General features: G+C 41.5%; 10 non-coding genes across 10 annotated transcripts; all 10 read left to right on the top strand.

The window, feature by feature from the left end:
* The first annotated feature begins 7799 nt into the window (after window positions 1-7799).
* On the top strand, window positions 7800-7918 carry LOC148336276 (5S ribosomal RNA). Its single transcript, XR_015843695.1, has one exon. It is a non-coding gene; the product is annotated as a 5S ribosomal RNA (ribosomal RNA).
* A 1009-nt stretch (window positions 7919-8927) lies between these two features.
* On the top strand, window positions 8928-9046 carry LOC148336277 (5S ribosomal RNA). The gene has a single exon (XR_015843696.1). It is a non-coding gene; the product is annotated as a 5S ribosomal RNA (ribosomal RNA).
* Window positions 9047-10055: 1009 nt separating this feature from the next.
* LOC148336278 (5S ribosomal RNA) lies at window positions 10056-10174 on the top strand. The gene has a single exon (XR_015843697.1). It is a non-coding gene; the product is annotated as a 5S ribosomal RNA (ribosomal RNA).
* Window positions 10175-11183: 1009 nt separating this feature from the next.
* LOC148336279 (5S ribosomal RNA) lies at window positions 11184-11302 on the top strand. The gene has a single exon (XR_015843698.1). It is a non-coding gene; the product is annotated as a 5S ribosomal RNA (ribosomal RNA).
* Window positions 11303-12311: 1009 nt separating this feature from the next.
* On the top strand, window positions 12312-12430 carry LOC148336280 (5S ribosomal RNA). The gene has a single exon (XR_015843700.1). It is a non-coding gene; the product is annotated as a 5S ribosomal RNA (ribosomal RNA).
* A 1009-nt stretch (window positions 12431-13439) lies between these two features.
* On the top strand, window positions 13440-13558 carry LOC148336281 (5S ribosomal RNA). The gene has a single exon (XR_015843701.1). It is a non-coding gene; the product is annotated as a 5S ribosomal RNA (ribosomal RNA).
* Window positions 13559-14567: 1009 nt separating this feature from the next.
* Window positions 14568-14686, top strand: LOC148336282 (5S ribosomal RNA). Its single transcript, XR_015843702.1, has one exon. It is a non-coding gene; the product is annotated as a 5S ribosomal RNA (ribosomal RNA).
* Window positions 14687-15695: 1009 nt separating this feature from the next.
* Window positions 15696-15814, top strand: LOC148336283 (5S ribosomal RNA). Its single transcript, XR_015843703.1, has one exon. It is a non-coding gene; the product is annotated as a 5S ribosomal RNA (ribosomal RNA).
* A 1009-nt stretch (window positions 15815-16823) lies between these two features.
* Window positions 16824-16942, top strand: LOC148336284 (5S ribosomal RNA). Its single transcript, XR_015843704.1, has one exon. It is a non-coding gene; the product is annotated as a 5S ribosomal RNA (ribosomal RNA).
* Window positions 16943-17951: 1009 nt separating this feature from the next.
* On the top strand, window positions 17952-18070 carry LOC148336285 (5S ribosomal RNA). The gene has a single exon (XR_015843706.1). It is a non-coding gene; the product is annotated as a 5S ribosomal RNA (ribosomal RNA).
* Window positions 18071-18974: the final 904 nt, after the last annotated feature.

Below are 18974 nucleotides of genomic sequence, written 5' to 3' on the forward strand. Positions count from 1 at the left end.
TTAACATCAGTAAGAGATGCCTAGAATGACACATTTAATTAGTGAAGAGGGAAAAAAATCAATTGCGTTGTCTGAAAGTAGGATCTAAGTCGACTCAGGGGTGAAACACTGAGCACTGGCGAAAATTCATCAGCTATGGTCAAAAGTACAACAATGGTTTGTCTCATCTGCTGATATTGACTTCTCGTTAAAAACCTCACATTTTGGGGATATTTGAGGCTACTCATCTTCCTGCTTTTTACCGTTGGAGTAGACAACTCTGTGGTGTGTTATTTTCAGCGATTCAACTCCGCTTTTTATGAACATGTTTGCCGGTGAGTCGGTTGTGCTGAAAAGTTTAGACATTTGGCGAAACAATTTCACGATGGAAACAACAACTGCGGCAATCGTAGTCTGTTCATTTCTCCCCATTTGGCTCTCTGGCGAGCGAGATGCAGTTTCGATTGCAACGCTGCTGTCTTTCCTACAAACCGAAAGTCGTACTATACAATCCAAGAAGTCTCCAGAGATTAAATTGGACCTAGAGGACGCACAAATACTGTACATCACCATTGCTAAGCAAAGCATCTATTAGTGCTTACAGCATAATTGAGCAGAAGTCTCCATTTTGTGTTTTTTACCCTTCACCTGTGCAAACCAGAACACTAAGAGCAGAGTTGTTGAACTTACCTGTCCGTAGTTGTTTAATGGCAATTTGTTCTGCTTCCTCCCGACCTCCTGGTATGTGGACAGCTCATGTGATGGTGTAGACCCTCTGACCCGTTGTTGGTTGCAAACTCCACCAGTGTGAGCTTTCGGTTGCTCGCAGAGGGAGATGGTGGGCCCGCAGCCATGGAGTCTCCAGAAGCAGCACAGTTTACGAGTACTGCCCCTTTCCGCCTGGCCAGGACTGCCCTCGGTACTTGCCAGTGCATGGAGTGACAAAGACAGGAAAGGTCACAGCTTACCTGTTGGAAAACACAGGGGGAAGGTGGAAGAATAAATACAAGAGTGCATCGTTACAAGTTTGAAAAGTAGCACGCAATAAAACGGTCGTCGTCAGGCAAGAAAAGGTGCAAAAATTGAATGATTAGGCTATCGTTAATGTCATGTCATTATCCTGTACAGGGTCGCGGGAGGGTGCTGGAGCCTATCCCCGCTGACTACGGGCGAAAAGCGCACAACACCCTAAGCAGGTTGCCAGCCAGTCACAGGACGGACATAGACAAAGTCACTGAGTGGAAACTGAACCCACGCTGCCCGCACAGCACACAACTCGGTCGAGTGTACCACTACAACTTCAGTGACCGCTATAATGAATCTGGAATCAAATATGAAGTATTTTGATAATCGGTTAATCATTGAGAGACACTACTTAAGATTCAAATTGCCCAAGTCCTGATTTCAGCCTTTTGAAAGTTAATTTTCTCTGCTTTGTGACTCAGAATAAGACGGGCAAACACCGGCATTTACTTTGGACAACAATGATAAACATTTCTGACTATTTTCTGCCATGTTACTAGTCACAAAGTGAATCATTTACAATGCATGGAAAAAGTGGGACTATTTTACAGTTCATGCTCAGTGTCTAGAAAGTCAGCCTGGACCATTTGACTGACCTACGGTCAAAAGTCACGGCGCAAACTGTGAAATTAATGCCAATACCACATGATCGATGGCCAGCGTGTTAAAAACAATGGTAATATTATCGTGCATCACTGGTAAATAATACATTGTGAAATTTAAGACACGCTCCCAACAACCCGAGAGATATTTTTCAAATAATCAAAATACAGAAAATGAGAATGAGGTTTATTTGCGAAAATGCGGCTATCTTTTATGTTGCCTGTTTTCCTTTTAAAAAAATTAAACACGCCAAGACAAACAAAAATGAATATGAACAAAATCCTGCCATCTTTTTTGTTAATATATCACAGTCATGTCTCCTACAAAAGAAACAAAAAACAAAGGCAGAGAATAAGCATATTATTGTTATTGTTTTAATAGTTTGCTGAAGTCTCGCTGCCAAAGATGTTAACAGTAGCTATTAGTCAGAATTTTGTCAGGATAATAAATCAAGTCAAATTAAAAAAAAAAGAAAAGTAGATTAAGGATGAAAAAGACTGTCAAATCGGTGTCAAGTCATATCTGCAGCAAAACTTACTCGACTTTGCTAACATTACAAAAATTGCTACATTTCTTATCGGATTCGTAAAATATTTACCTTTTCAAAGAAGTAGATAAACACCATTCCATTCTGTGTATCTGACATCGACTTACTGAAAACACAATATATCAGCGTAAGAGTATGCAAGCATGAATGGTATTAAACAAATTTTGGTGTTTTCCACTAAACATAAAGCACCACCCGAGAGCTATTAAGTCCAGTGTTTTACTGACTGTTCAGAAGAACAAGGCTTTTATTATTTCTTAAATGATGTTTACGCAGTCTTTATCACTTAATGTCTCATTTCTTAAATAATGTACACAATCCTTCTTACTAAATACGAGAATGCGCTCTGAAAGGAGCTCTTATGATTTTACATCAAAATATAAAGCAGCTTAATTTATGTTATTATTCTAAATCATTCAACCTTAATTTATTTACCGAATAATGCTTCTGTTTTATGATGGACTCGTAGTCCGGCACCAGTGGATTTGCATATTGGCAGATTTTTTTCTATCTCTCTTCAATATTATTTTAAGGTTTTAGGGTCGTTTGTGCTGGCGGCAGCCGTCTTTACTTTTGACCACCTGCGGGCACAATGACAATAAATTCTAAATAGCGATGGTACGCGATACAGTGAACGCTTAATGATACTTGTTAACTCTGGAAACTCTCTGTCTTTAACTATTTCATCCTGGCTGGCCGACTTTTGCGGTAATTTATTTGTTACCAAGTGCAATTTTATTACTCTGTGGGGCAAGCTTCAAAGCAGAGACTTCCCTTTAAACCTTTCTGTGCTCCTATTTTCGTAGGTGTATGCATCTTGCGATGATAAAAAAATCCTTGACTTTATGACGCGTCACTTTTTGACCCATTTTCTCCGACGCAGCTAAATGAAGGCGATCTGCACCTCCAAAACTGGCTGGTTGAATGGGATAGTAGTACAATTTTTTCAACCAACGCTTAACGCTCATGACGGTTTATGATTTAGTGACAAACGTCACATTGTTATTTGTCTAAACACACAGACGCAAAAGCATATTTTTAAAAACATCCATTTTTAATTGAATGAAATACAAAAATATGACAAGGTTAAGTCTGGTTACACATGATAAGGATTCTCTAAGACGTAAAAAGTCTAGAGGTCAGGGTTAAAACAGATGGATTAACTTTTGATTCTAACAGGTCTTCAAACAGCTTCAATTCGTGCGCGAGATCCACAGGTTGTTGATGACGGAGACGGTATCTTATCACATCGTTAAACAGCGTGAGTATGGTAAGTACATGTCCTACACTTATCGCATTTTCCCAATTTTCCAAAATATTTTGAAACGTGTCGATCAATCCCGAGCGACTCAAAAATATGACATGTTGCACAAACAATTCCCAAGGCTCCTGAAAAATTGTTAAAGACATGGCACGCACTTTTTGCATAAACAATAAAAAATTTTCAATGAAAGGGTCTTTATCATCGGGGTTATATGTAATTGCTCTATTTATTATATATGCCCACCCTTGGCTTCTATAGCCAAAAAACGATAATTTTCTGAAGACATTACCCATTTTTTATTCAAAGTTAATATTTTCTATAAGATATTCTTCGAAAGTATCAAGTTGATCACGATATATCATAAAACATATGGGCTCATCCGCTTTAAGGCGGTCCGGTAAGTCCTTTACGAGTGCTAAATCCACCATTAAGATCTCTGCAATTCGCTTGACTGTTTCTTTATCCGTTTTTACAGAACATAGATCCAACAAGTAGTGAATACATTGTAAAAACTTTTTACCGCAAAGGATCGGCATGATGCGATCATAGTGCAGTCTTAGATAATAACTATTGCATAGGTATCTATAGCTATGCAAACAACCCCTTTTTTTGTGATACTTTATCAAAAAGCGTCTGACCATGTAAATAATAGCCGCCTTAACAACTAATACGACATCCATATCAATCCATCCCTTAGGAGGATCAACCCATGACATATGTTGTACATCATCCTTGGAAATAGGTGCAGGTCCGGGGTCAGGGTCGCTGACGGTCTGAACCTTAGAGGGCTCAAACACTTCGTTTGAACCCTCTTGGTCGGACCAACTAGGTACTCGTACCTCCTTGATTTGTGGAGATTCAGCCTGGTCGGACCAACTGGGCTGTTGTACCTTCTCGTTTTGTGAAGATTCTGCCGACGAGGTGGGGGTCATCGGAGGTGTCGACGGCGGTGTCGTTGAAACGGGACGGCTCCACCCTGAATATGATGGCTCGCCAGTGTTGTACGAGGCTACAACAGGGGTTGGTAAGATTCCCGTACCGCCCACCCATAAAGAGTATGATGGTCCTGCCTGGTCCTCGTCTGTTTTTGTAGGGGTTCCATCCTGGTCTACATTTGTACAGGCGTCAACCTGTTCCATGTTTGCAGTTGTCAGGGTTTCTACACCAACAACGTTTTCAACCATAGTCATGTCATGGTCGCTTGTAGGTTCATCCACACCGCTATCTGCAGTACAAAGATACTTTGATTAAATATATAGCTATTGATTATAGGAATATAGTTAAGGATTAGTTGCATCGTTTACCTGACGAGTGCTCTGCAATGTTATTAGAAACCTGATCAGGTGCAACGATGGTTGTCACCCTTCTCGGTGTGATGTCCATGACCATGCGGCGTCTTGTTCTGAGCGTCTTCATTTTTAGAGTAGGTCTGGCTCTTCAGCCGGAAAAATTGGTTTGTCTGTGCAGAGCGTGACTTGGGCTTTGGCTGTATTGAGACTGGGGTCGGGATATGATAGTAGGGGATGTGCTTATTTTTGACAGAAGCGTGATTCTGGGGGGCGGGCGGTGTTGTTTATGCTTACACACGACCGCAACTTGGTGGTCGTCTGTCTGTCCAACTATAGATAAGAAATACGTGAAAACATGTCAAAGCATGTTGCAAAGATGACTAGGGGATGTCTACAGACAAGATGATGCTCCTCCTTGAAAGGTAAAATAATTGGTAAAACGACCTTAATGATATCTTAGCTTAGCTGCTATTTCTTAACCTAAACGCATGTTGTTTCTTAGCTGTATGCTAATTTCTTAGCTGTATGCTATTTTCTTAGCTGTATTCTATTTTCTTAACCTAAATGTATATTGTTTCTTAACCTAACTACATACTATTTCTTAGCTGTAAGCTGTTTCTTAGCAGCATGCTATTTATTATATATATATATATATATATATATATATATATATATATATATATATATATATATATATATATATATATATATATATATATATATATATATATATATATATTTATACTATAATATATATCTATAATAATATATAATATTCTAATATCTAATATTTCTATGCTTACCTGTATAAACTACAAACATGGGGGTTGCCTAGCTGTGTGCAATATTCTTAACCTAGCTGTACTCTATTTCTTAACCAGGCTGGTTGCTATTTTACTCAGCGTATGGACTACAAAAAAGGACTACAAACATGGGGGCTGCCGGCAGTAGGAAGGCTGTGACGTACAGGGAAATAGGAGGGTGCGAGGGGCGGGAGCGGTGGAGACATCACCCTTCATTTTCTCGTCCGTAGCGGGATAAATGACGGCGTTTGACTGTCCAAATGTAGCCAACAAATACATGTCCAGACATGCAAACATGACTAGGCAGATTTTACAAAAAAGGCAAGGGGTCTGACGACCGGATGTCGACAGTTGCCCGCCACTCACTATCTTTTGAAACACCTTGAGGCTGCTGCAGGCTTGGAGGGTGTCTATGGCCGGCGTCTTGCCCGGACAACCCCCCAAGCCTGCACAATACCATGTTTAAACTTATGTCGCTGGGAATATGTCCAGACATGTTTGCAAAAAGGGAAAATATCAACCGAATAAACATATTATTTCACTCGTTTAATTTAATTTTATTCATCTACATTATTTAATTAGATATAGCTCATTTCATTGGCTGCTTTATATACTTCAGATATTTAAATATGGATGACCTATATCCACCGAATAAACATCTTATTCAAAGGTAAAAACAACGCCTGCTCTTTTCAACTCGTATTATTTCACTCGTTTAATTTAATTTTATACATCTACATTATTTAAATAGCTCATTGCATTGGATGCTTTATATACTTCAGATATTAAAATATGAATAACATAAGTACAGTTTGGGTTGGGGACGCACGCACGCAGGGAACACATTGTTTTTAACATAAGAAGCATACAGTTTAGGAGGGGGGCCAAGCCCCCCTCCCAATCACACACACAACGTCATCACAACGAGACAAAAAGCGTAATTCTGTAGGCGGGGCCCTTGGCCCACACACACACACACATACAACGTCATCACAACGAGACAAAAAGCGTAATTCTGTAGGCGGGGCCCACTTCGACAAAAGCGTAATTCTGTAGGCGTGGTATTAAACCTTCAACGGGCAGGGAATATGTAAATATTTTTAAATAGGTGGCTGGAGATTGGATAGTTTTAACACAGGGGCGGGGATAGCGGCCATTTTGGACAAAAGCGTAATTCTGTAGGCGGGGACAACGAGACAAAAGCGTAATTCTGTAGGCGGGGCTATGACGTCATCAAAATTTAAAAAAGCGTAATTCTATTATCTCTCAGGTGCTGTAAGCTTTTGCACCGCAAAAAATAAATAAATAAAAATAACTTTGACAAATGTAAGCAAGTATGCGAGCTGCTTTTTTATAAATTTCCACATATTCGCCTGACAGGCTGAGAGCACAAAATGCCAACATTCAGCGTCCTCTGCCTTTGGGTGTTGCTACAGTCTCGCCGTGGACGACTCGCAAATGCGTGTGGCAATTTGCAAATGCGTGTCTGGAGACTTGACTGTGGCTCCGGAGCCACACATTGACCAAAAGGGTACCCTCGGAGTCTACAGGTGTAGCAGACATATGACCCGATGCAGTCCGGTTGGGTTGGTGCAGTGAGTGTTTACTAAATAAAAAGTTAATGAATCAATTTTAAAAAATGGTGTTTACTGAATGCAATAAAGGGAAGTATAGTTAATGTGGCAATTAGCAGGTGTGGAGAAGCTTCATTCATTTTTTTTAGCTTCACTGGTTATATCATTGGTTCTTATTTTATTAGTTCCACTTTATTCTTCCATTTATTCCAATTTAATTTAAATAATGTCAAATAAATGGTACATGACCATGGGTGGATAGCAGTGAACGCCCCCCCAAGTTATTGGTGTATATATTGGTGGTACGGGGCTGGTATAATATTAGTGCCCCCATGTGGTCCGAATGTGTAGCTACGGAGCCACACACGTCTCCTGACACGCATTTGCAAATCAGCACACGCATTTGCGAGTCGTCCGCGGCAGGACTGTAGCAAACGTCACCTGTAAGAACACAGCCAATCAAAAGGTCCCGTTTTTACAGGTCGCCCATCTACGGATTTTTGTCCGCATTTAACCATGTGTATGTGCCAACAAATCATTGTACACATTTGCTGATATTTGTCATATATCTGTGACTTCAATCATGCATTGTAGATTGTTGTGACACATTTGTGACTGTGGTTATAGTTTCAGATTCTAGTTACGTATTTTTGGATTGAAGTATTTGCCACAATAAAGACCACATGTATAAAATGCAAAATTTTGGAGGGAATTCTCGCTTACGGCCATACTACCCTGAGAACGCCCGATCTCGTCCGATCTCGGAAGCTAAGCAGGGTCGGGCCTGGTTAGTACTTGGATGGGAGACCGCCTGGGAATACCAGGTGCTGTAAGCTTTTGCACCGCAAAAAATAAATAAATAAAAATAACTTTGACAAATGTAAGCAAGTATGCGAGCTGCTTTTTTATAAATTTCCACATATTCGCCTGACAGGCTGAGAGCACAAAATGCCAACATTCAGCGTCCTCTGCCTTTGGGTGTTGCTACAGTCTCGCCGTGGACGACTCGCAAATGCGTGTGGCAATTTGCAAATGCGTGTCTGGAGACTTGACTGTGGCTCCGGAGCCACACATTGACCAAAATGGTACCCTCGGAGTCTACAGGTGTAGCAGACATATGACCCGATGCAGTCCGGTTGGGTTGGTGCAGTGAGTGTTTACTAAATAAAAAGTTAATGAATCAATTTTAAAAAATGGTGTTTACTGAATGCAATAAAGGGAAGTATAGTTAATGTCGCAATTAGCAGGTGTGGAGAAGCTTCATTCATTTTTTTTAGCTTCACTGGTTATATCATTGGTTCTTATTTTATTAGTTCCACTTTATTCTTCCATTTATTCCAATTTAATTTAAATAATGTCAAATAAATGGTACATGACCATGGGTGGATAGCAGTGAACGCCCCCCCAAGTTATTGGTGTATATATTGGTGGTACGGGGCTGGTATAATATTAGTGCCCCCATGTGGTCCGAATGTGTAGCTACGGAGCCACACACGTCTCCTGACACGCATTTGCAAATCAGCACACGCATTTGCGAGTCGTCCGCGGCAGGACTGTAGCAAACGTCACCTGTAAGAACACAGCCAATCAAAAGGTCCCGTTTTTACAGGTCGCCCATCTACGGATTTTTGTCCGCATTTAACCATGTGTATGTGCCAACAAATCATTGTACACATTTGCTGATATTTGTCATATATCTGTGACTTCAATCATGCATTGTAGATTGTTGTGACACATTTGTGACTGTGGTTATAGTTTCAGATTCTAGTTACGTATTTTTGGATTGAAGTATTTGCCACAATAAAGACCACATGTATAAAATGCAAAATTTTGGAGGGAATTCTCGCTTACGGCCATACTACCCTGAGAACGCCCGATCTCGTCCGATCTCGGAAGCTAAGCAGGGTCGGGCCTGGTTAGTACTTGGATGGGAGACCGCCTGGGAATACCAGGTGCTGTAAGCTTTTGCACCGCAAAAAATAAATAAATAAAAATAACTTTGACAAATGTAAGCAAGTATGCGAGCTGCTTTTTTATAAATTTCCACATATTCGCCTGACAGGCTGAGAGCACAAAATGCCAACATTCAGCGTCCTCTGCCTTTGGGTGTTGCTACAGTCTCGCCGTGGACGACTCGCAAATGCGTGTGGCAATTTGCAAATGCGTGTCTGGAGACTTGACTGTGGCTCCGGAGCCACACATTGACCAAAAGGGTACCCTCGGAGTCTACAGGTGTAGCAGACATATGACCCGATGCAGTCCGGTTGGGTTGGTGCAGTGAGTGTTTACTAAATAAAAAGTTAATGAATCAATTTTAAAAAATGGTGTTTACTGAATGCAATAAAGGGAAGTATAGTTAATGTCGCAATTAGCAGGTGTGGAGAAGCTTCATTCATTTTTTTTAGCTTCACTGGTTATATCATTGGTTCTTATTTTATTAGTTCCACTTTATTCTTCCATTTATTCCAATTTAATTTAAATAATGTCAAATAAATGGTACATGACCATGGGTGGATAGCAGTGAACGCCCCCCCAAGTTATTGGTGTATATATTGGTGGTACGGGGCTGGTATAATATTAGTGCCCCCATGTGGTCCGAATGTGTAGCTACGGAGCCACACACGTCTCCTGACACGCATTTGCAAATCAGCACACGCATTTGCGAGTCGTCCGCGGCAGGACTGTAGCAAACGTCACCTGTAAGAACACAGCCAATCAAAAGGTCCCGTTTTTACAGGTCGCCCATCTACGGATTTTTGTCCGCATTTAACCATGTGTATGTGCCAACAAATCATTGTACACATTTGCTGATATTTGTCATATATCTGTGACTTCAATCATGCATTGTAGATTGTTGTGACACATTTGTGACTGTGGTTATAGTTTCAGATTCTAGTTACGTATTTTTGGATTGAAGTATTTGCCACAATAAAGACCACATGTATAAAATGCAAAATTTTGGAGGGAATTCTCGCTTACGGCCATACTACCCTGAGAACGCCCGATCTCGTCCGATCTCGGAAGCTAAGCAGGGTCGGGCCTGGTTAGTACTTGGATGGGAGACCGCCTGGGAATACCAGGTGCTGTAAGCTTTTGCACCGCAAAAAATAAATAAATAAAAATAACTTTGACAAATGTAAGCAAGTATGCGAGCTGCTTTTTTATAAATTTCCACATATTCGCCTGACAGGCTGAGAGCACAAAATGCCAACATTCAGCGTCCTCTGCCTTTGGGTGTTGCTACAGTCTCGCCGTGGACGACTCGCAAATGCGTGTGGCAATTTGCAAATGCGTGTCTGGAGACTTGACTGTGGCTCCGGAGCCACACATTGACCAAAAGGGTACCCTCGGAGTCTACAGGTGTAGCAGACATATGACCCGATGCAGTCCGGTTGGGTTGGTGCAGTGAGTGTTTACTAAATAAAAAGTTAATGAATCAATTTTAAAAAATGGTGTTTACTGAATGCAATAAAGGGAAGTATAGTTAATGTCGCAATTAGCAGGTGTGGAGAAGCTTCATTCATTTTTTTTAGCTTCACTGGTTATATCATTGGTTCTTATTTTATTAGTTCCACTTTATTCTTCCATTTATTCCAATTTAATTTAAATAATGTCAAATAAATGGTACATGACCATGGGTGGATAGCAGTGAACGCCCCCCCAAGTTATTGGTGTATATATTGGTGGTACGGGGCTGGTATAATATTAGTGCCCCCATGTGGTCCGAATGTGTAGCTACGGAGCCACACACGTCTCCTGACACGCATTTGCAAATCAGCACACGCATTTGCGAGTCGTCCGCGGCAGGACTGTAGCAAACGTCACCTGTAAGAACACAGCCAATCAAAAGGTCCCGTTTTTACAGGTCGCCCATCTACGGATTTTTGTCCGCATTTAACCATGTGTATGTGCCAACAAATCATTGTACACATTTGCTGATATTTGTCATATATCTGTGACTTCAATCATGCATTGTAGATTGTTGTGACACATATGTGACTGTGGTTATAGTTTCAGATTCTTGTTACGTATTTTTGGATTGAAGTATTTGCCACAATAAAGACCACATGTATAAAATGCAAAATTTTGGAGGGAATTCTCGCTTACGGCCATACTACCCTGAGAACGCCCGATCTCGTCCGATCTCGGAAGCTAAGCAGGGTCGGGCCTGGTTAGTACTTGGATGGGAGACCGCCTGGGAATACCAGGTGCTGTAAGCTTTTGCACCGCAAATAATAAATAAATAAAAACAACTTTGACAAATGTAAGCAAGTATGCGAGCTGCTTTTTTATAAATTTCCACATATTCGCCTGACAGGCTGAGAGCACAAAATGCCAACATTCAGCGTCCTCTGCCTTTGGGTGTTGCTACAGTCTCGCCGTGGACGACTCGCAAATGCGTGTGGCAATTTGCAAATGCGTGTCTGGAGACTTGACTGTGGCTCCGGAGCCACACATTGACCAAAATGGTACCCTCGGAGTCTACAGGTGTAGCAGACATATGACCCGATGCAGTCCGGTTGGGTTGGTGCAGTGAGTGTTTACTAAATAAAAAGTTAATGAATCAATTTTAAAAAATGGTGTTTACTGAATGCAATAAAGGGAAGTATAGTTAATGTCGCAATTAGCAGGTGTGGAGAAGCTTCATTCATTTTTTTTAGCTTCACTGGTTATATCATTGGTTCTTATTTTATTAGTTCCACTTTATTCTTCCATTTATTCCAATTTAATTTAAATAATGTCAAATAAATGGTACATGACCATGGGTGGATAGCAGTGAACGCCCCCCCAAGTTATTGGTGTATATATTGGTGGTACGGGGCTGGTATAATATTAGTGCCCCCATGTGGTCCGAATGTGTAGCTACGGAGCCACACACGTCTCCTGACACGCATTTGCAAATCAGCACACGCATTTGCGAGTCGTCCGCGGCAGGACTGTAGCAAACGTCACCTGTAAGAACACAGCCAATCAAAAGGTCCCGTTTTTACAGGTCGCCCATCTACGGATTTTTGTCCGCATTTAACCATGTGTATGTGCCAACAAATCATTGTACACATTTGCTGATATTTGTCATATATCTGTGACTTCAATCATGCATTGTAGATTGTTGTGACACATTTGTGACTGTGGTTATAGTTTCAGATTCTTGTTACGTATTTTTGGATTGAAGTATTTGCCACAATAAAGACCACATGTATAAAATGCAAAATTTTGGAGGGAATTCTCGCTTACGGCCATACTACCCTGAGAACGCCCGATCTCGTCCGATCTCGGAAGCTAAGCAGGGTCGGGCCTGGTTAGTACTTGGATGGGAGACCGCCTGGGAATACCAGGTGCTGTAAGCTTTTGCACCGCAAAAAATAAATAAATAAAAATAACTTTGACAAATGTAAGCAAGTATGCGAGCTGCTTTTTTATAAATTTCCACATATTCGCCTGACAGGCTGAGAGCACAAAATGCCAACATTCAGCGTCCTCTGCCTTTGGGTGTTGCTACAGTCTCGCCGTGGACGACTCGCAAATGCGTGTGGCAATTTGCAAATGCGTGTCTGGAGACTTGACTGTGGCTCCGGAGCCACACATTGACCAAAATGGTACCCTCGGAGTCTACAGGTGTAGCAGACATATGACCCGATGCAGTCCGGTTGGGTTGGTGCAGTGAGTGTTTACTAAATAAAAAGTTAATGAATCAATTTTAAAAAATGGTGTTTACTGAATGCAATAAAGGGAAGTATAGTTAATGTCGCAATTAGCAGGTGTGGAGAAGCTTCATTCATTTTTTTTAGCTTCACTGGTTATATCATTGGTTCTTATTTTATTAGTTCCACTTTATTCTTCCATTTATTCCAATTTAATTTAAATAATGTCAAATAAATGGTACATGACCATGGGTGGATAGCAGTGAACGCCCCCCCAAGTTATTGGTGTATATATTGGTGGTACGGGGCTGGTATAATATTAGTGCCCCCATGTGGTCCGAATGTGTAGCTACGGAGCCACACACGTCTCCTGACACGCATTTGCAAATCAGCACACGCATTTGCGAGTCGTCCGCGGCAGGACTGTAGCAAACGTCACCTGTAAGAACACAGCCAATCAAAAGGTCCCGTTTTTACAGGTCGCCCATCTACGGATTTTTGTCCGCATTTAACCATGTGTATGTGCCAACAAATCATTGTACACATTTGCTGATATTTGTCATATATCTGTGACTTCAATCATGCATTGTAGATTGTTGTGACACATTTGTGACTGTGGTTATAGTTTCAGATTCTAGTTACGTATTTTTGGATTGAAGTATTTGCCACAATAAAGACCACATGTATAAAATGCAAAATTTTGGAGGGAATTCTCGCTTACGGCCATACTACCCTGAGAACGCCCGATCTCGTCCGATCTCGGAAGCTAAGCAGGGTCGGGCCTGGTTAGTACTTGGATGGGAGACCGCCTGGGAATACCAGGTGCTGTAAGCTTTTGCACCGCAAAAAATAAATAAATAAAAATAACTTTGACAAATGTAAGCAAGTATGCGAGCTGCTTTTTTATAAATTTCCACATATTCGCCTGACAGGCTGAGAGCACAAAATGCCAACATTCAGCGTCCTCTGCCTTTGGGTGTTGCTACAGTCTCGCCGTGGACGACTCGCAAATGCGTGTGGCAATTTGCAAATGCGTGTCTGGAGACTTGACTGTGGCTCCGGAGCCACACATTGACCAAAAGGGTACCCTCGGAGTCTACAGGTGTAGCAGACATATGACCCGATGCAGTCCGGTTGGGTTGGTGCAGTGAGTGTTTACTAAATAAAAAGTTAATGAATCAATTTTAAAAAATGGTGTTTACTGAATGCAATAAAGGGAAGTATAGTTAATGTCGCAATTAGCAGGTGTGGAGAAGCTTCATTCATTTTTTTTAGCTTCACTGGTTATATCATTGGTTCTTATTTTATTAGTTCCACTTTATTCTTCCATTTATTCCAATTTAATTTAAATAATGTCAAATAAATGGTACATGACCATGGGTGGATAGCAGTGAACGCCCCCCCAAGTTATTGGTGTATATATTGGTGGTACGGGGCTGGTATAATATTAGTGCCCCCATGTGGTCCGAATGTGTAGCTACGGAGCCACACACGTCTCCTGACACGCATTTGCAAATCAGCACACGCATTTGCGAGTCGTCCGCGGCAGGACTGTAGCAAACGTCACCTGTAAGAACACAGCCAATCAAAAGGTCCCGTTTTTACAGGTCGCCCATCTACGGATTTTTGTCCGCATTTAACCATGTGTATGTGCCAACAAATCATTGTACACATTTGCTGATATTTGTCATATATCTGTGACTTCAATCATGCATTGTAGATTGTTGTGACACATTTGTGACTGTGGTTATAGTTTCAGATTCTAGTTACGTATTTTTGGATTGAAGTATTTGCCACAATAAAGACCACATGTATAAAATGCAAAATTTTGGAGGGAATTCTCGCTTACGGCCATACTACCCTGAGAACGCCCGATCTCGTCCGATCTCGGAAGCTAAGCAGGGTCGGGCCTGGTTAGTACTTGGATGGGAGACCGCCTGGGAATACCAGGTGCTGTAAGCTTTTGCACCGCAAAAAATAAATAAATAAAAATAACTTTGACAAATGTAAGCAAGTATGCGAGCTGCTTTTTTATAAATTTCCACATATTCGCCTGACAGGCTGAGAGCACAAAATGCCAACATTCAGCGTCCTCTGCCTTTGGGTGTTGCTACAGTCTCGCCGTGGACGACTCGCAAATGCGTGTGGCAATTTGCAAATGCGTGTCTGGAGACTTGACTGTGGCTCCGGAGCCACACATTGACCAAAAGGGTACCCTCGGAGTCTACAGGTGTAGCAGACATATGACCCGATGCAGTCCGGTTGGGTTGGTGCAGTGAGTGTTTACTAAATAAAAAGTTAATGAATCAATTTTAAAAAATGGTGTTTACTGAATGCAATAAAGGGAAGTATAGTTAATGTCGCAATTAGCAGGTGTGGAGAAGCTTCATTCATTTTTTTTAGCTTCACTGGTTATATCATTGGTTCTTATTTTATTAGTTCCACTTTATTCTTCCATTTATTCCAATTTAATTTAAATAATGTCAAATAAATGGTACATGACCATGGGTGGATAGCAGTGAACGCCCCCCCAAGTTATTGGTGTATATATTGGTGGTACGGGGCTGGTATAATATTAGTGCCCCCATGTGGTCCGAATGTGTAGCTACGGAGCCACACACGTCTCCTGACACGCATTTGCAAATCAGCACACGCATTTGCGAGTCGTCCGCGGCAGGACTGTAGCAAACGTCACCTGTAAGAACACAGCCAATCAAAAGGTCCCGTTTTTACAGGTCGCCCATCTACGGATTTTTGTCCGCATTTAACCATGTGTATGTGCCAACAAATCATTGTACACATTTGCTGATATTTGTCATATATCTGTGACTTCAATCATGCATTGTAGATTGTTGTGACACATATGTGACTGTGGTTATAGTTTCAGATTCTTGTTACGTATTTTTGGATTGAAGTATTTGCCACAATAAAGACCACATGTATAAAATGCAAAATTTTGGAGGGAATTCTCGCTTACGGCCATACTACCCTGAGAACGCCCGATCTCGTCCGATCTCGGAAGCTAAGCAGGGTCGGGCCTGGTTAGTACTTGGATGGGAGACCGCCTGGGAATACCAGGTGCTGTAAGCTTTTGCACCGCAAATAATAAATAAATAAAAACAACTTTGACAAATGTAAGCAAGTATGCGAGCTGCTTTTTTATAAATTTCCACATATTCGCCTGACAGGCTGAGAGCACAAAATGCCAACATTCAGCGTCCTCTGCCTTTGGGTGTTGCTACAGTCTCGCCGTGGACGACTCGCAAATGCGTGTGGCAATTTGCAAATGCGTGTCTGGAGACTTGACTGTGGCTCCGGAGCCACACATTGACCAAAATGGTACCCTCGGAGTCTACAGGTGTAGCAGACATATGACCCGATGCAGTCCGGTTGGGTTGGTGCAGTGAGTGTTTACTAAATAAAAAGTTAATGAATCAATTTTAAAAAATGGTGTTTACTGAATGCAATAAAGGGAAGTATAGTTAATGTCGCAATTAGCAGGTGTGGAGAAGCTTCATTCATTTTTTTTAGCTTCACTGGTTATATCATTGGTTCTTATTTTATTAGTTCCACTTTATTCTTCCATTTATTCCAATTTAATTTAAATAATGTCAAATAAATGGTACATGACCATGGGTGGATAGCAGTGAACGCCCCCCCAAGTTATTGGTGTATATATTGGTGGTACGGGGCTGGTATAATATTAGTGCCCCCATGTGGTCCGAATGTGTAGCTACGGAGCCACACACGTCTCCTGACACGCATTTGCAAATCAGCACACGCATTTGCGAGTCGTCCGCGGCAGGACTGTAGCAAACGTCACCTGTAAGAACACAGCCAATCAAAAGGTCCCGTTTTTACAGGTCGCCCATCTACGGATTTTTGTCCGCATTTAACCATGTGTATGTGCCAACAAATCATTGTACACATTTGCTGATATTTGTCATATATCTGTGACTTCAATCATGCATTGTAGATTGTTGTGACACATTTGTGACTGTGGTTATAGTTTCAGATTCTTGTTACGTATTTTTGGATTGAAGTATTTGCCACAATAAAGACCACATGTATAAAATGCAAAATTTTGGAGGGAATTCTCGCTTACGGCCATACTACCCTGAGAACGCCCGATCTCGTCCGATCTCGGAAGCTAAGCAGGGTCGGGCCTGGTTAGTACTTGGATGGGAGACCGCCTGGGAATACCAGGTGCTGTAAGCTTTTGCACCGCAAAAAATAAATAAATAAAAATAACTTTGACAAATGTAAGCAAGTATGCGAGCTGCTTTTTTATAAATTTCCACATATTCGCCTGACAGGCTGAGAGCACAAAATGCCAACATTCAGCGTCCTCTGCCTTTGGGTGTTGCTACAGTCTCGCCGTGGACGACTCGCAAATGCGTGTGGCAATTTGCAAATGCGTGTCTGGAGACTTGACTGTGGCTCCGGAGCCACACATTGACCAAAAGGGTACCCTCGGAGTCTACAGGTGTAGCAGACATATGACCCGATGCAGTCCGGTTGGGTTGGTGCAGTGAGTGTTTACTAAATAAAAAGTTAATGAATCAATTTTAAAAAATGGTGTTTACTGAATGCAATAAAGGGAAGTATAGTTAATGTGGCAATTAGCAGGTGTGGAGAAGCTTCATTCATTTTTTTTAGCTTCACTGGTTATATCATTGGTTCTTATTTTATTAGTTCCACTTTATTCTTCCATTTATTCCAATTTAATTTAAATAATGTCAAATAAATGGTACATGACCATGGGTGGATAGCAGTGAACGCCCCCCCAAGTTATTGGTGTATATATTGGTGGTACGGGGCTGGTATAATATTAGTGCCCCCATGTGGTCCGAATGTGTAGCTACGGAGCCACACACGTCTCCTGACACGCATTTGCAAATCAGCACACGCATTTGCGAGTCGTCCGCGGCAGGACTGTAGCAAACGTCACCTGTAAGAACACAGCCAATCAAAAGGTCCCGTTTTTACAGGTCGCCCATCTACGGATTTTTGTCCGCATTTAACCATGTGTATGTGCCAACAAATCATTGTACACATTTGCTGATATTTGTCATATATCTGTGACTTCAATCATGCATTGTAGATTGTTGTGACACATTTGTGACTGTGGTTATAGTTTCAGATTCTAGTTACGTATTTTTGGATTGAAGTATTTGCCACAATAAAGACCACATGTATAAAATGCAAAATTTTGGAGGGAATTCTCGCTTACGGCCATACTACCCTGAGAACGCCCGATCTCGTCCGATCTCGGAAGCTAAGCAGGGTCGGGCCTGGTTAGTACTTGGATGGGAGACCGCCTGGGAATACCAGGTGCTGTAAGCTTTTGCACCGCAAAAAATAAATAAATAAAAATAACTTTGACAAATGTAAGCAAGTATGCGAGCTGCTTTTTTATAAATTTCCACATATTCGCCTGACAGGCTGAGAGCACAAAATGCCAACATTCAGCGTCCTCTGCCTTTGGGTGTTGCTACAGTCTCGCCGTGGACGACTCGCAAATGCGTGTGGCAATTTGCAAATGCGTGTCTGGAGACTTGACTGTGGCTCCGGAGCCACACATTGACCAAAAGGGTACCCTCGGAGTCTACAGGTGTAGCAGACATATGACCCGATGCAGTCCGGTTGGGTTGGTGCAGTGAGTGTTTACTAAATAAAAAGTTAATGAATCAATTTTAAAAAATGGTGTTTACTGAATGCAATAAAGGGAAGTATAGTTAATGTCGCAATTAGCAGGTGTGGAGAAGCTTCATTCATTTTTTTTAGCTTCACTGGTTATATCATTGGTTCTTATTTTATTAGTTCCACTTTATTCTTCCATTTATTCCAATTTAATTTAAATAATGTCAAATAAATGGTACATGACCATGGGTGGATAGCAGTGAACGCCCCCCCAAGTTATTGGTGTATATATTGGTGGTACGGGGCTGGTATAATATTAGTGCCCCCATGTGGTCCGAATGTGTAGCTACGGAGCCACACACGTCTCCTGACACGCATTTGCAAATCAGCACACGCATTTGCGAGTCGTCCGCGGCAGGACTGTAGCAAACGTCACCTGTAAGAACACAGCCAATCAAAAGGTCCCGTTTTTACAGGTCGCCCATCTACGGATTTTTGTCCGCATTTAACCATGTGTATGTGCCAACAAATCATTGTACACATTTGCTGATATTTGTCATATATCTGTGACTTCAATCATGCATTGTAGATTGTTGTGACACATTTG

The sequence above is a fragment of the Idiotropiscis lumnitzeri genome, chromosome 5, assembly GCF_059441095.1.
Source record: "Idiotropiscis lumnitzeri isolate Australia: NSW breed Sydney's pygmy pipehorse chromosome 5, RoL_Ilum_1.0, whole genome shotgun sequence".
Taxonomy (NCBI): domain Eukaryota; kingdom Metazoa; phylum Chordata; class Actinopteri; order Syngnathiformes; family Syngnathidae; genus Idiotropiscis; species Idiotropiscis lumnitzeri.